We start from the raw sequence: 17,915 nt of genomic DNA on the forward strand, positions 1-17,915 counted from the left end.
ACTTTTGAAAGAAGCACCTTGAATTCCTTTCTCAGATGATGGTTTTCTCATCCCTAATAATCTTCTTTCTATTCCTTAAATTAATACAACTAAAATTTCCCACCAAATATCCTTAATAATGAAGGAGAGTGAGCTTGTACTTCTGGAGTCTGGAGACACAACTCTAAGACCCTCCCCCACTACTTACCTTGAAATTTCTTTGAAGCCTTAGTCTTTTTTTTTTTTTTTTTTAATGGAATTAAACACCCTACTCTCCAACCTATGCAATTTGTTTGTTGGTTGGTTTTTAAGTGTTTCAACTTATATACCATGAACTGAAATGGATTCTGCAGGAAATGCTGCCTTGTTTATCCTAGGATATCATCTATCTAAGCTATATTGCCACCTATCCTATTGGGCACTGTCATGAATATTCTTTTTTTTTTTTTGATAGTTAAGAAGTAGATGTGTTAATATCCTTTGTAAAGAGGTTGCAGGAAAATGGAATGTGAGAGGATGGTCATGTCCCAGGTCTCAGGAGAGTTCCTGGGATGGGTCACCAAGAGAGGGTCCTTGGTTTTGCTCAGGAAAGACTTCAAGAGTGAGCCATAGTAAAATGAAAGCAGAGATACACATTCCATAGTCAGAATGCGGTCTGTCTCAGAGGGTGAGAGCAGCCTAAATGTCCTAGATTAAAGAAGTGTGCCTTTAAACATCAGATAGGGAAGGATGTTTATCTTCCCGTATTCTCCTTGAAAATCATGAAATCACTAAAGGTTGTATTCAATAACTGTCAATATTTAATCACCCCCAAAGATATTAAAACTACATTCTATCCCTTTAAGGGATAACACCTTCCCCAATTAGTATTTTATGTACAGTGTCTTGCTATATTAAGAACTAACATTTGAGTGTTTCGTTCATAATCTCTCTTCATCCTCATAACTCCGTAAAGTAAGAACAATATCATCAGTTCCATTTTCAAAGATGAACTGAAACCACAAAGGAGTTAAGTCACCTGCCCAAGGTCACATAGCAAGTGAAGGGGTGGAGGCAGGGTTTGTGATGAGACTCAGGCAGTGCACCTTAGAACCACCATACGTTCTGTCTCCTCTCTACGAGTTTCTGCCAGTCCTTGGCAAATGATTGCTGCTCCAGTTGATAGGCTACCCTCCCCAAGGATGATTGTTCTAGAAGCAAGTCCCATGTCTTGTGTATCACAAGGCAATTTGTTGTTTCCCATCTGTTTCTCCAGCCAGGGAGACAACCAAAAAGCCCTTTGGCCATTTTCAGATATTCCCTGTCTTTTTAAGAAAAAGGAGACGAAGACATTTGTATCAAAAACAAAAACCAAATCAAACCAATACAAAAATGCAGTGACTCAGATACTGCAGGGAACAAACCCTGGAGATACTTAAACCAGCAAGGATAAGATCAGAGAGAAGCTCAGGGGGTGTCACATTAAAAACCTGCAAGGAGAAGACTCAGTCATGATGGGAAAGGCTTCTGGGAAGAGGGTTCCCAGAAGCTGTGTTCTGTTGTTTCCTTGCTTTTGTGCTATGCATTGTCTATGTGCCTGCATTCTCTTCTAACCATTCTTCCGTTAACCCCTTCAGATGTTCAGCCATTTTCCCTGGCTTGTGTCATCAAAGGATATCCTGGCTATTGGGAACAAGGATAGTACTATATCCTTGATCCACTTCTTCCTAGAGATGAGTGTAATTTTCTCCAACACTATACCCTTGAACGTGGAGATGTCTGTCATCATGCCACCAGCACCCCAAGAAAGGGAGCTTTGGCTGTCTTAGCTCTGGTTCTCTAGAGTCATGGAATTCCTCATCACCCTACCTTGTTTTTCCTTCATTCAACAATATTTATTAAGCCTCTACTTTGTGTAAACCCTGGGCTAGAAACTAGATAAAATAATAAACATATATGCTCCCAATATCTGGAAGAAAAGGGGACCCAGTTAATAAATAATAGACATATATGCAAACTTACACTGGGTAAGTGCACTAAAGGAGATGTGTGTGATGATGATACTATGAGAGCATTTAGCAGGTGCACCTGACATTGCTTGAGAGAGTGAAAAAAAAAAAAACGATTTCTGCAAAAACTAAGAATGAACAGATATAAGTTAGGTAAAAGTGGAGAAAGGGCAGAGCATCCCATGCAAAAAGAACAGCACAGAACCTTTGAGGCCAGAGACCATAAAGGAAGGAGACATGATATGAGGTTGCAGAGCTGGGTAATTATGCAGTCTTCCAGGTCATGTGCATGATCTTATCCCAAGAGCGTAGGAAGCCATTAAAGTGTTTCGTTAGTGGGGCAAGGGCTGGGGATCTCACATAATCAGAGTTATGGTCTGGAAAAGATTACTCTGGCCGCAGTGTGGAGAATGGATTAGAAGGAGGGCAAGAGGGGATTAGGGAAATCAATTAAGAGGCTGTTAAAGATGTTCAGGCAAAAAGGCTTAGACGAGGACATAGACTGTTGGAGCTAGAGATAAATGTCTGGATAAGAAAGATATAGGAATATAAATTCCATAGGAGTTGCTGGTAGGTTGACACAGAGGAGTAAAGAATGATTTCACTTTCTGGGTTTGCGCAGCTGTATGAATTGCATGCCATTCAGTGACATAGGGCACACCAAAAGAGGGCCAGGCTTGGAGATGAAAACCATGTTCAGTTTTGGACCATTTTTTTTGGCTTGGGACACCTCTGAGTTTGAAATAAAGGTATTAAGTAGGCAGTCTGATATACAGGTCTCCAGTTTAGGAGAGAAGTCTGAATCAGAAATGTAAATTTGAGAGGCATTGGTATGGAGAAGATAATTAAAACCATAAACAAGGAGATGACCTAGGGAGAGAGTGTCAAGTGAGAGATGAGGAACTAGAACTGAGCTTTAAGGAACTCAAATATTTACTAGCAGTAAAGATGGGAAGATTTGCAAAGGAGGCTAAAAACAAGTGGACTGGAAGTCAGAGGATACTGAAGAGACAAGGACGTTATGGAAACTGGAGGGAGGGGGTTCTTTAATTGGCCGGGTAACTCAGAAGTTTTTCACTGATATACACTACCTTAAGTTCCTATCTGAATATCTTTCATCTTACAGAAGGTAATAGATTTCATGAAACACAGTTTAGCACTAAAGGGGAAAAAAGGCTAAACAAAAATCCTCATTACCTTATTAATTTTCTTAAAAAACTGCTTTACTGGGCTTCCCTGGTGGCGCAGTGGTTGAGAGTCCACCTGCCGATGCAGGGGACATGGGTTCATGCCCCGGTCCGGGAAGATCCCACATGCCACGGAGCGGCTAGGCCCATGAGCCATGGCCGCTGAGCCTGCGCGTCCGGAGCCTGTGCTCTGCAACGGGAGAGACCACGACAGTGAGATGCCCGCGTACCGCAAAAAAAAAAAAAAACAAAACTGCTTTACTCAGCTAGTTGATTTTGTTGTTGCATGTGTCACATGGCTTAAAAAATTGAAGGGAACATGTCCTGAGTATGTAAAATAACTTATGCCTATAATAAGTCTCTGGTCCTGAATTGGAATAAAGAATTTCCTCCTGGGTGGGGAAAAAAAAGGGGGGAGGAGTTATCCAAATACTGTTGCGTCATCAGGTAAAACGCTGGCTTAGTGTGTTTGGGCTTCTGTCACAAAATACCATAAACTGGGTGGCTCAGAAACAACACAGGTTTTTTTTCTAATAGCTTTGGAGGCTAGGAAGTCCTAGTTCAAGGTGCCAGCAGATTCGGTGTCTGATAAGGAGCTATTTCCTAGATGGCCAAAGTGTAACCTCACATGGCGGAAAGAAGCGATGAGCTTGCTCTCTGAGGTCTGTTTCATAAAGGGACTAATCCCAGTCATAGGGGCTCTGCCCTCATGACCTATCACCTCCCAAAGGTCCCACCCCTCATCCCACCTTGGGGGGTGAGGATTTCAATATATGAAATTCGGGGGAGCACAAACATTCAGACCGTAGCATATGGGTACTGGAAAAATGCCCATTGAAATGTTAGCAACTTGGAATTCATTGTGACCTCATCAAGAACCATTTTATGAACTAATGGGGATGCGTGCCAGATTGAGGAGTGGCTGAGAAATAAGAAAATAAAGAGACAAATGTAGATAACAATTTGGGGGAGTGTGGCTGTGAAGGGCAGATGGGAGACAGGGTGACAGCTAGAGGGCCATGGGAGTCTTTTCCCCACCTTGGCTGTAGCTCGCACCTGACTTCTTGATTTTGGACAATTCCTTGCCTTCTTCAGCCCAGACTTGTGTGCGTGTGTGTGATATTTTCTACTCACCTCTGACTCTCTGTGTTCCTGGCCACCACTCCAGGTGACTGCCTATCATGGTCCCACCCTCACTCATGACCCCTCTCCCTCTGGCCTGGTTGCTGGATCCCCTGCCAGGCCTGCCCAGACAGTAGGGCTCTGCTTAGCCTGACACCCCTTAAGAATAAAAAGTGAGGGAAATCTGGCCTGGAATTGGATACACAAGTTTAAAAACAAAACACAGAAGTAATTGCGTGTGTGCCTTGAGTGGAGGGCTGCGAGGGGAAGAGTTGGGTTGATCCCAAACTCTTGGTATCTCTCTAATCAGTTGAATTCAATCACCAGCCTCATTCCACAGCTGGAATATGTTGGAAATCATAGATTTGATGGTAATGGCAGAGCATTTGTTAAGTCATTACTATATTCCAGGCACTGTGCTAAGTGTTTTACATAGATCTTTTCATCTTCACAAGTGTAAGGTAAATACTATTCTTATCGTCCCCATTTTACATTAAAAAAAACCCAACGTCAATGAGCCTGAGAGACATTAAGCAGTTTGCTGAACATCACACATAGCTAAGTAGTGCTGGAGCTCCTGAGTCCACTCAGTCAAACTCGAGAACTTGTGCTCGTCATCCCCCGATTCTGCCTCCTCTCCAGCCCTCTCCTCTCAGAACATTTGGGTAGATTATCTCCTTGAAGACTAGGGGCCTTGCGATGGCTGCATCTCCGTGCTGCGTCACAAAAGAAAACAAGTACCCATGAGCGTTCTGACACTTCCTGTTCTCAGCTAGACAGAGAAAACGAGGTTTAGCGGAAAGGCTGTTGGACTCCGAAGAACTGGATTCCATTTCGACACCGCCACTGGTTAACTACGTGATCCTGGGGAACTCCGTTCACCTTCATGAGCCTCAGTTTGCCACTGAGTGCTGAAGATATGCTAGGCATTTTCATACCTATTATCTCATTAAATCCTTGCTCTCCCCCCAGATCCCATGTAAGGTAGTTATTAGTATTCCCATTTTATAGCTGAGAAAATACTCTTACTGAGATAAATGCATGGTACATTTCTCTGGACATAACCTCCACCTATGTGCAGGGCTGGCCCCTCTTTACTGCCTGCAGAATCCACCGTACTAGCCCCTTTCCAAAACCCTCTGAGAGATTATCTAGTTTCCAAGCTCTTACTCATCTCAACCAGCTACCTATTCCACCTCTTCCGTCAACAGATGATAACCGAGCACCTACTCAGTTGGGGGAAAAGGGATTTTCTCGGCACCTTTCGAAGCTGGCATGATGGGCAGCTGTCAGCTTCTTGGTACAGCTGTCATCTTTTTAGGGAAACCGAGTCCCTCTTACTAATTCCTCTTCACCTCAGTGTAGCCCATGTCTTTATCTGCATGTCCGCTGAGCCCCCCGCAGAAGGGAAGGGAAGAGGAGACGGCAGTGGATGCGTATCAGGGAAGGGTCATTAGCACATATGCTGATGCTCTCTGCACAGGGATGGCTCACACGCTGCACAGTGGGCCTGGGGTCCTTGGTGCCCACTCAGGGCATCCAGCCGGCCAGAGCCTCTGCTCCGTGAGCAGAATGATACTCATCATTATAAGAGGCTAAGAGCAAATGTGGTCGTTAAAAATTCAGTCTCAAGCAAGCATGACTTTCAAGTGGTAAGAACACAGGGAGCTCTTTCTTGTGTGACATTATCTTGACCTAGAACAGCACTGTCATGACCATAGGGAACCCCTACCCTTAGAAAATTCTATTTGTCCTTAGATAGTCCTAGGTTAGTTTTTCCTTCCTGAGGGCCTGGCTATGGAGAGCTTTCTCCTCATGGTGGGGGGTGGCGGGGTGCGGGTGGTGGTAGTGGAAGGAGCTTGCACTCCAGGCAGGAAGGCTGAAGGTGGTGTCCTCTCCACCACTGCTGACCTTGACCAGCGTCCCTCACTTCTCTGCACTGATTCTGTGAACAACTGACATTGCCTCCGGAGTCTTTCCTGACATCCTTCAAAACCAAATGCGGGAAGAAATGTTTGGGATTTTTTTCTTTCTCAGGTTTTTAATTGCACAAATTCCGTCTGACAGTACATCTCAGCCAATACCCTAAGGCCATTTTAAAGATTTCTCAGTAAGATGAAAATAGGTGCCTAGTGTGTATCTGTATTCTTGTACTGACAGCCATGACTTGCTTTGAAAAAATTTGACTTTGGCAGGGATCTCTAATTAATGACTAAGAATTTTAAAGTTCACATCGATGCCAAGACTTTAAAGGTAATGCAAATTTAACTTTAAACAGATTTTGGTGAAAATAGCCTAAAAAGAAATGATGGGGGTAAAGAGCTAATTTTTTTTTTCTTTAGTTAAGACTTTTCTGGGCATTTACAAATTAGTAGGAGTCAAATTAGTTGAAGACATGTCAGCATTAAAGAGCAACTACTCCACCAGCCCAGCTTTGCCTTTCTGGAGAAGCGTTGGCTTGCTGCTGAAGCCTTTGGGCGGTGTCGTCCAAAAAGTCTTCCAGCCAGGAGGTGGCGCTGCAGTCTATAGCCAATAGAGCTTTATGGTTTCCTTTCTTTTTCACTTTAATCTTAATACACACTTACATATGTAATACTTTAAATTTAACTTGGTAATTCGTTACCCTTATCTTCCCTTTTCTCCCCCTTCTCTATGCTTCTGTTTTCTTTCTTCTTTTCCTCTGTCCTTCATACTATGGCAAATTTTACTGTAATTTAGTCCTACACAGCAAAAGTCTTAAAAGACTAATAGTTAATTCTACTAAAAATATATATTTGTGTGTTTGCATGTATACATGTATTTGATGTTGCTTTTCCAGTATTTTCCACCACTATTCCACAATTCTATCTGTGTCAACAGCACATACGAGGTTTTATATACTAACCAAGTTAACAGTTTGGGATTCTACCCTAAAGTTAATATAATTCCTTTCGATAAACATTATCCTTATTCCTTAGAACAAGCTTCCTGATCTGTTTTCTTGGTATGGAGTTATATGGTAGGCTCCCCTGTGCCGCTTCTACCGCACTTCCATTTTTCTTGCGTATTTTTCCTTCCTTTTAATCTTTTCCCTTACGTCTATAGACACAGGCTAGATATATCTTGGCAGCTTGGGCCACTGTGAATGAACAAACAAAAAATTAATGGACAGTTGGTTGAAATCCTTCATGTTGTAGCTTTAGGAAATAAATTGTGTTGTCAATCTAGTTCTTATAAAACAATCTAGTTATCATATGTTCTCAAAAAACGTATGCCAACCAGTGGAGCCTCGCAGTCTCCACATTATCCATCTTGTTGCTTTTCATGGTATATTTTGGTCCCTGTTGTATACGTATTTGGGGTTTATTTTATTGCAAGGACAAACTTGTCAGGTAGAAATTTCCCCAGGTCCCGACAGCAAATGCACAAACTTTGGGCAAAGATCTTGGAGACTCCCCTTGCAAGATATTCATCGAAATTCATAAGAATTGTGTCCTCCCTATTTTTCTCTGACTCCTTTGTCCTAACAGAGTGTCCTAACAGAGTGAAAATTCTAAAATTTGGCGGGAAGTTGTCTTGAAAGCCATTGCCTTATGCTCACCTAGAAGCCATCCCAGTGTTTGCCAGAAACCTGGTCCCTGTCTAACAAAATTGTTCAAAGAAAGCAGTCTGGAAAAACCTTATCCCTAGTCTTGGCTTGCTACTCTGTGCCATTCAGATCTCAGCTTAAATATCTCTTCTTCAGAGGGGCCATTCCTGACCACCCAGGAATGCTTGGCTATCATATTGCCCCATTTCAATTCTGTCTTGTCGTACCTGATATTTTCTTTCTTTCATATGTATGTATGTATGCGTTTATTATTATTACCCCACAAAGGAAAGATAATTCCCAGAGAACAAGGACATTTTCTGCTTTAGCAATGGGTCAGTTAGCCCTTGCTGTGTAACAAACCATCCCTGAAACTTAGTGGCCTAAAACAACAGACCATTTCTTTATTTGCTTATGGTTCTGTGGGTCAGCAATTTGGGAGGGGCTCTGCTGAGATAGTTTTCCTCTGTTCATTGTGGTGTCAGCTGAATTCACTCATGTATTTGCAGTCAACTAATGGTTGGTGGCCTACTTACAGATCTGGGGGTTGGCTGGTTGTCAGCAAGCGCAATGGAGATACCCGTGTGCCCATGTGTTGCTCTCATCTGGCAGGGAAGCCTGGACTCATTCACACGGTGAGGGTAACAGGGTTCCCAGGAGCAACAAAAGAGGGTAAACCCCAATGATCAAGCACATTTTTTTAGACCCTGATTGCATGATACATGCTAATATCCCCACTGGCCAAAGCAGGTCACATGGTCAAGCCCAGATAAGGAGTAGAGGAATACACTGTTTTCATGGGAGAAACGTCAAAGTCACATTGCAAAAGAGGCTACAGGATGGGAAAGCAGATACAGAGATAGGAGGAATTTATGGCTGTCTGCAATTTATAACAAGCACACGGTACACGGCAGTTACTCAGTAAATACTTATTGAGTGGATGAATGAATGAGCAAACGGAAAGTCAATTATCCAGATCTACAAAGTGGAAACTCAGGTCCTTCATAAGAGTTCTAGTTTCTGATACTAAGTAGCATGTTTATCAGGTTATGGTTTCTGCCTTTAAAGAATTGATCTAAAGCAGCCTAAAGTTCTGCTAGAGGTTAACAACAGCACTTATCCTGTGGGAGGTGTGCTTATAAGAGCTCCTGTATCCACAGTGGTGGAGACACTTCAAAGAGAAAGCTGTAAAAGTGTGCCTTGGACCACATCATCAGAGGCACAAACCTACAAATCTAGGAAATGAGCAACAGTGGATTCAAAACTCAGTTACCAATGGGCCAGGTTTTTGCAATCAGCCATAATTTGTATTTACGTCCTTAAAAACGTTTGTTTACTTCTCTACAAAGTAGATATTTAAATGAGAGGAATCCCCACTATGTTATAACAAGACTATGATGTCCATCATCTTCTACATTTTATAGTTGAAGACTCATGCTAGCTCAAGTCAGGTTTTAAAACACATGCCACACCCTCACCCTACAAAGATAGGGAACATTTAGATAAATAGAGAGACGGGTTGGGAGAAAGCCTTTCGGGACTTGGCATTTCAAAATTCTCCCTCTCTCTCCCCCCAGTCCAATCTTATTTACCTGTCTTATACTGTAACTTTGATGATACCTGTATCCTCTCCAAATTCTGATAAAAGTGATCCTTGGACCAGCCACATTTACTTCTTAATTTGATTCCACCCTTATTTGGAGGTTTTAGGGGTCCCCTTTCTCTATCAGATTGAGAGGCAACAAAGGCAGATAGCTGGAGAGCCAACTATTAGCTTTATTGCCAATGAAGCGGCATTAGAGGATGTGGCTTAGATATGCAGTAATACAGGATTACTGATACTGAACCCCAGAATTAGGCTCCCTGCCTAGTCACAGGCTCACTGCACAGCCATAGTCCTTTCCTCATGGGGGCTTGTTCTAAACATTAAGACCAGGAGGAGCAAACTGGAGTTCTAGTTTCCAAGAGAAAGAAGAGAGAAGCTAAACCAAGAATTCCCTGCTTCTTTTCTGAGAACTAAAGCTTATCCTTTTAGAGAGAGGAGTAAGGATGAGGGTGGAAAATTCAGGGAAGGAGACCAAAGAGGTTTCCCTATGCCAATGCCTTGAACCCACCATATATCTTCTATTGTTTGCATTGAGAGATCCAGGTTTCTCATCCCAAGTTCCCCAGAATAAAGGTCAGGTCCATGTACGTATTCCCAGCTCACCGTATATATTCATACGTGGGCTGAGTGTCATCGTGTTAGCCTTGGGATTCAGAAACAGTTTGAGACTTTCTTGTGCCACATCATCTGAATTGTTGCTTCTTGCGTTGCTCGAGACTTCCTCCTGCCAGGTTGCAGCAGAGTGAAGACAAGAACTTCTTGACTGGCTGGCATTATTGCCTGCAGCCACTGAGTGTTCCAACTGCGTTTTGAAATGAGGACTTCCTCTCTCTGAGGTCCTTAGCTAGACTGGTCTATCAATCCAGGATTCATTGAGAGGCTCCCCTGTACCCAGTGATATAGTGGCAGAAAGAAGTGTCACTAAGTTGGCAGGGATGGCTTGGATCATGCTCCCTTATGCTGTATGATTTATTATGGGAGGGGGGCAGGCATGCCCATCCCCCATCTCACTCGCTAAAGTGCCAAGGATATTATTTCCAATGTGCAGTAGATATGAACATTTAAAAATAATTGTTACCTTCTTATTTTAAATGTATCTAGAGGAATCTAAACACCTGAGCAATTCACTATCTTTAGTTTAATAAAGCAGACACACACACACAAGTTCTTTAACAGCAGCAAATTTTACGTGAGTTCCTATTCTCTCTGAACTCACATTTCCACTCCACTTCCTATACAGAGCTTTATCCTAATGTAATGGATGTTAAGCTTGAAACTGTCTTATAGAAAACCCTATTATGCTTTTCTGCATCAAAAATATTGTATATAAATGGATATGTAATTTTTACTGCTTGTGAGCATAGGCGCTAAGTATCATTAACTTTTTTCTATGTGAGATATCATTAAAACTATTATTTTATATTTAAAACAACCAATATATTAAATTCTGGAAAATATTAATTAAAATTTTAATTTTAAATTAGATTATGTATTTTAATTTTAAATTAGATTAAATTTAATTAATTTAAAATTAATAATCTAATTTTAAATTAGATTATGTATTTTAAACAAATACCACTTATTGTTAGATTGAGGTGGGATTCACCATCAATTTTATTTCTCTCTTTTTGTCTTTAAAATGTAAACAATGACAAGTTATATTTAAGAATGTAAAAATGCCACTCAATTCTTTGAGTACCTTCTGAATTACACACTAAAACCATAGGGTTTTATCATTAAAAATTGTTAATCATCTGTTTATTGACAGCTCAGATTAAATTGCCCTTCAATCTTATTGAAAACAAATTAGAAACTGCTTGTCTTACAAATGATTGATTTCTAAATCATTAGTCATTCACTTTCTCAAAACTAATAACAGCATTTCAAAGTGTGTCTTTGTTTAGTGCCCTGGAGTTTTCTACTCCCTAAGGCAATGCTTCTCAGTGAGAATTAGGATAGTGTGAGACGTGCTTTCCTTTTGTAAAGTGGGGAGAGAAAGAAACACCACCACCACCATCTTAGCCACTTTATCAGTCAATCTTTAATATGAAGATTGATTTCCATAAGACTATACCTGCCTGGTAACCAAGATTGTTCTGATAAGCCTACTCTCTCTGAAACAGAAAAGCTCAGATTTATACTGTTTGCTGAGTTCCATGTTGTAAATATCCCCATAATACGCATCTGATATCACTGAACTGCGGAGTTAGAAAAAGATGTACAATCAGCTCTCATGAGCCGGTAGAAGCCGATTCTAGGACAGCACTGCACTATACCCCTGAGAAAGTCTTCATCTAGGCTAATTTGAATACTGCTGCTCTAGATCGCTCTAAATGTCCATTTCAATCTTAGCAGTTTTTTTAAACCAAAAGGCAATTTAAATAATGATTATTTCTTGCAACCCTGAAGGTGCATTTGGCAGATAAAGGAGCTGCAGTTCATAAAGAACAAGTAATTTGGTCACGGCCATACAGCTAGTTTGTTAGTAGAATTGAGCCAAGAACTCAGATTTCCTACTTACAGAGTGGTGTTGAGTCCACAGTCCATTAGTTCTTTCTAGAATCCTACAATCTCAGAGTTGGAAGGGACCATGTGGAATGTTTGGTTCTATGTCTACTACCTGCAGGAATCCCCCTCCCTAATATTCTCTAGAGGTAAGCATCTGGTTTCTGGAGAAATCTTCCCAGAAATGTTGGTTCTTGCCATCATGGTGTGTTCAATTTCATTTTTTGACCAGCATTATTACCCCACCCCCTATTTTTTACATTGACCAAATTCCATTTCATGTTAATTTCAGTAAGCTATTTCTGATCTGCCTTCTGAAGGCTCCAGAGTAAATCTAACTCCTCTTACATGGGACAGACTTCAATTATTGGAGGATTTTAATTGTAATTGCAGTCCCATCTTTTGATCTCTCAGTGAATGAAGTAAGTAGAGTCAGTGCAGCCAGTGGTTTACATTGGGGTCCATGGGCTATGAAAATCCTTGGTCATCTAAGGAAGCCTCTCTGATATTACTCTTAGGGGCACTATCTTACCCTTGGCATTGAAGCATCAACCTTCTGCTCTTAGAAATTTGAGTCTACCACCTAAGCTAAAACTGATCTCCCCTCACGTCCTCCATCTCTTTCTACACTCAACTTCAGCTCTTCACTTTACCCTTAAATTGTATACCTGTTTAGCCAAATTCATTTTCTCTGCTAAAGATGGTGAAGGAGTTTATATGTCATTCACAGTGCATGGTTGGAGAGTGCACTAAAGCTCATATCAGTGATTGACTTTTACTAATTACACCACTTTCCCTAGCTAGGCACACAGATGGCTTCAATGTTCTTCATGTGGCATTTTACTAGACCTATAATGTTTGGTAGAACAATATAATTGATGGTTAAAAGTGAATGCTTTCACTCTAAGGTCAGGAATAAGACAGGGATGTTTACTCTAGACACTTCTGTTCAACATTGTACTAGAGGTTCTAGCCAGGGAAATTAGGCAAGGAAAAGAAATAAAAGAACAGACAAGAGACAGATAACCAGGCTCTGGGAATCCAACCCCTACTTAATTCATGAGAGCCCTGAGCAGTGAGACAAATCAAATCAAAAAGACAATACCAAAGACAATAAAAACTAAACATAACAGCGTAGGTGGTACTTCAATGCAAAGGGATAAGGGTGCTTGTTCACCAAGAGCAGGACTCACACAGTGGACCAACCATGGGGCTCCAGGAAGATGAAACATCAAAGGATCTTCGAGACTCTCTATTCTAAGTAGCCAAGGCTGAGCAGAAGTTCAGTCCTGATCCAATTGATTGCACTAAACCTTTTGGAGGAAAATCAACCAGAGCAAGGTTAGGATACACCTTTATTCAAAATGGCACAAGAAGGTTCCAAAGAACATTATCATTTAAAAGAGAAAGGTACATTATTTTTTAAGAGCTTTCACAAGAAGAATAAGTAAAGTTTAGCCTGTTTTTGAAATAGTTGGGCCAAAAAATGGTTCAAAGAAGAGAGAGAAATACGGATTACATGTGCCCTTTTGTTGGGTGATTCACGTTTATCTAGAGAGGTAGGATGTCACTGTTAGGGGCTAAAGTCAATTAGAAGAAGGAGTAGAGGAGAACTGCTATGGGGAACAGTGACCACAGGGGAAATTCTCAGAGCTTCAGAGTCTATTCTACTCCAAACACAGCCACTCTCTAATTCAGGATATGAATTTTGTAATGTGGCTATTTAATCCCACAATTCAAGATTAGAGCATGTGATCTCTCTACCCAGAGTGTAGTTAACCATTTGGTTGTAAAATAAAGCATCATTACTCCATCTATTTTGGCTTTTCTCTCCTTGTGGCTCTCTGAGTGGTACTAGCATGAGTTTGTTTTTCTCCATGAGTTCTCCTTCCCTTTTCCACAGAGTAGAGGCCAACTTGCCTCACCTGAAACTCAAGACCTTTGCAATATGGCATCATTATACTCTTCATCAAATGTGACAGACGCCTCTGGTACCTCAAGTCCACCCCTTGATCCACCTCTGATTTTAGCCTCTGCTATCATGAACAGTTCCTGAGAGCTAAGTCTGACCTCATCATGACTGTGTCTTGCCTCAGCACAGGTCACTCAATTTTCTTTTCTTTCTTCTTCTTTCTTTTTTTCCTTCTTTTTTCTTTACAGTGAAGAGAAATCAATGCCCTCAGGGCAAACCTCAATCATTGGGGATGGAAGCTGGTAAACAAATGGCCCAGCCTCCCATCCTTTGAGTGTAAATCTATGTATGTTTCAAAGTGGGTACAGGGGAATTGGGCCACTGTTACTTACATGTGTACTTTAGATAATGTAGGTAATGCATCCTTAGATTGGCCTTACTTTTCTATTTCACTTTACCTACTCCCTTACTCTTGCTTTTTGGGCTTAGCTCCCAGTTAAACTACCTGTATCTAAATCCTTGTCTCAGACTCTGTTTTGGGGGGAGTCTGAACTAAGACATCAACCACACCTAATATTTATTCATTTAATAGTCATCAAACAATTATTAAGTACATAATATGGGCCAGACGCTCTTCTAGATGCTGAAGATACAGCAGTAAATTGAAACAGAAAAAAACCCCATCCCTTAAGGAGCTATGAGAGGAGGAATCTAAAAACATACAAAAAAACATTAAAAATAAAAAACATAAAACACATTCAAATTAAGAATGTAAATTCCATATTATTGAATAGAGCTAATATTTCTATCTCATCTATTTCTTCATAGACTGCCTCCCTTCTCTATCTGAATTCTATAGATCCTTTTAAAAATAACATTAAGTTTTATTCTGATGATAAGAGTAATACATGCCCACCATTGAAAATTTAGAAAATATGAAGAAATTACAGAGAAGAAAATAAAAGCAAACAGCCACCCCCACCTAGAGACATCCATAATTATCTTTTCAAGCACTGAAAAACTTATTCTAGTGTTAAAATATATCTAAATACTAACACAGTAAAATTTAACACCAGTATATTAAAATAAATAAATATATCAAGTACCTTGTCATTTTTCTTTGTCAGAATTTTCATGGCTATTCTAATCTATTTGTCTTTTTCAGATGAATGTCATAATCATTTTGACAATTCAAAAACAACCATGTTGGGATTCTGATTGATATGCATTAAAATCTATATGTTAATTTAGGGTTAATTTAGGGTGTTTTCTGTCTGTGAGTCTATTTCTGTTCTGTAAACAAGTTCGTTTATATCATTTTTTTTTAAGTTCCACATATAAGTGATATCATATGATATTTGTCTTTCTCTGACTTACTTCACTTAGTATGATAACCTCTAGGTCCATTCATGTTGCTGCAAATGGCACTATTTTATTGGTTATAAAGAAAGACAATAGTTCTGTACCTTGTTTGTAACTAGTCATTTTATTAAGGTCTTTTGCTAATTCCAGTAGTTTTTCAGAGTTCTCTTGAGTTTTACAATTAGATAAAGATAGGTAAAAGGAAAGGAGGCTTCCAATCCTCCTTCCCACACCACACAACTTCATTCTTCTTGCTTTTGTATCCACCGATTATCTTACTTCTCCCAGAAGTTGTGGTGGGCTAATCTTATTACCGACCAGGGTTCTTGGACTCTTTGATCAGTAGAAATGGATGAGGCCAGACGAGAAATTCAGGCAAGGCTTTACTGGGACTAGTTCTGCAGCACAAGGGAACAAAAATAAATAACAGGTTCCCTTGTTCACTCCCTGAGGGGGAGGGCAAGCTGTTCCCTTAATTGGGGTGAGGGTAGAGGCAGGCCCAGGGGTCGGGCTGGAGGGGTGGCTTAGGAAGTTTGCCCACCCCGTTGGTGGTGCTATGTGCAGGGTACATGTGCACTATGCTGCTTTTGCTCCCACTCCTCAGAGGTGGCAGTTGGGTTTTTGGTCTTTTTGTATTTTATTGTTCATAATGCCCCAACAGTGCATGCAAGCAGTTATTTTTAGTCCCTTATAGTTTCTTGTTCGAGGAGATGTTTGTCCAGGGGCAAGCACTGCAGCAAAGAGTCCCAGGTCCCAACCTTTATCGATCTGATTGATCAGAATCCAGGACAGTTGATGGGAACACTTCTATTATTGGTACAACAGCAATGGAAATTTTTTGTTTCCTTTTTTTGTGTGTTATATTTTTCAGATTTTGGTTTTCAGGGTTATACTAGCTTCAGAAAAATAGAGAATTTTTTTCTTTTTATGGAAGAGTTAAGCAACATGGGTATTGTCTGCTCCTTGAAGGATTCATATAAAATTCATCTGGGTCCATTACATATCACAGAAGTTGTATTTTGAAATTGAGGAGGGGGAGAAGAAGAAATCCTTGCTTATTGTCCAATTTTTTTTCCTAATTCTTAAGTAAATTTTGATCATTTATATCCTCTACAAACTTTATCAATTTTATTCAATTCCAAAAATTTTAATTTTCCTACATGTTATGAACTCATTCATTTCTAAAGGAAGATATCCCCCACCAACACACACTCTTTTTTTTAAAAAAACATCTTTATTGGAGTATAATTGTTTCCAATGCTGTGTTAGTTTTTGCTGTATAACAAAGTGAATCAGCTATATGTGTACATATATCCCCATATCTCCTCCCTCTTGCGTCTCCCTCCCGCCCTCCCTATCCCATCCCTCTGGGTGGTCACAAAGCACCGAGCTGATCTCCCTGTGCTATGCGGCTGCTTCCCACTAGCTATCTATTTTACATTTGGTAGTGTATGTATGTCATTGCTACTCTCTCACTTCATCCCAGTTTATCCTTCCCCCTCCCCGTGTCCTCAAATCCATTCTCTACATCTGCGTCTTTATTCCTGTCCTGCCCCTAGGTTCATCAGAACCTTTTGTTTTTCTTTTTTAGATTCCATATATCTGTGTTAGCATACGGTATTTGTTTTTCTCTTTCTGACTTACTTCACTCGTATGACAGACTCCAGGTCCATCCACCTCACTACAGATAACTCAGTTTCGTTTCTTTTTATGGCTGAGTAATATTCCATTGTATATATGTGCCACATCTTCTTTATCCATTCATCTGTCGATGGACACTTAGGTTGCTTCCATGTCCTGGCTATTGTAAATAGTGCTGCAATGAACATTGCAACGCACACTCTTATTCTCTCTTTTTTTCTCCAACATATACACATTTCTAAGATGTGTGATTATTTTCTAGAATAACCTCTGGTTTGTTAATAATTTTTTCTTTGCTTTCTGATTCATTCATTTCTGCTTTCATCTTTTTCATTCTTTTCTCCTACTTATTTTGTTAATTTCCTAACCTCTTGATTTTAATGATTATTTCCTGTATATTTAGTTTTTGACATCTAAAAATGAAAGCATTTATGGCAATGTAATTTCCTTTGAGTACAGCTTTGACCACATTTCATAAATTTGATACATAGAGTTTTTATAGTAGCTATTCTCTAAAAGTCTATAACTGTAGTGCTCATTTCTCTGTGATCTAAAGCTTATTTAGAATATTTTAGAATTTCTAGGTGTTTTTTTTTTTTAGATCGAAATGTTTCTTATTAATTTTCATTTTCATTGCTTTGTTTACCCATCATCCAGTTTAAGAACATCTGCTTCTTAGGAAGGTGGGATTGAGCTATACTTTCACTCTACCTCTGAGTAGTCCTTGCTGTCTCTGATCCCTTAACCATACTTAGTTTAGATTGCTTGGTGTCATTGTTTTGCCTTGTTTTGTTTTTTATGTCTATCTCTCTACCTCTTTCAGTAGTTAAAAAAAACTTAAGGATAGAGCCCACATTTTATAGTTCTTTGTGTCACCCCATATCACCTAACACCTTAAACATATTAATTGATCAATAAATATATGTGTGCTTCTTTATATTTCAGGGATGGTGAGACTGATACACAATGTAAATAGACCTAAGCCCTTGTTAAGTGTTGATGATGTGATTAGCTATTTTACTAAAATATGTCTAACATTATGCAT

This window comes from Phocoena phocoena, chromosome 16, assembly GCF_963924675.1.
Source record: "Phocoena phocoena chromosome 16, mPhoPho1.1, whole genome shotgun sequence".
In the NCBI taxonomy this organism is placed as follows: Eukaryota; Metazoa; Chordata; class Mammalia; order Artiodactyla; family Phocoenidae; genus Phocoena; species Phocoena phocoena.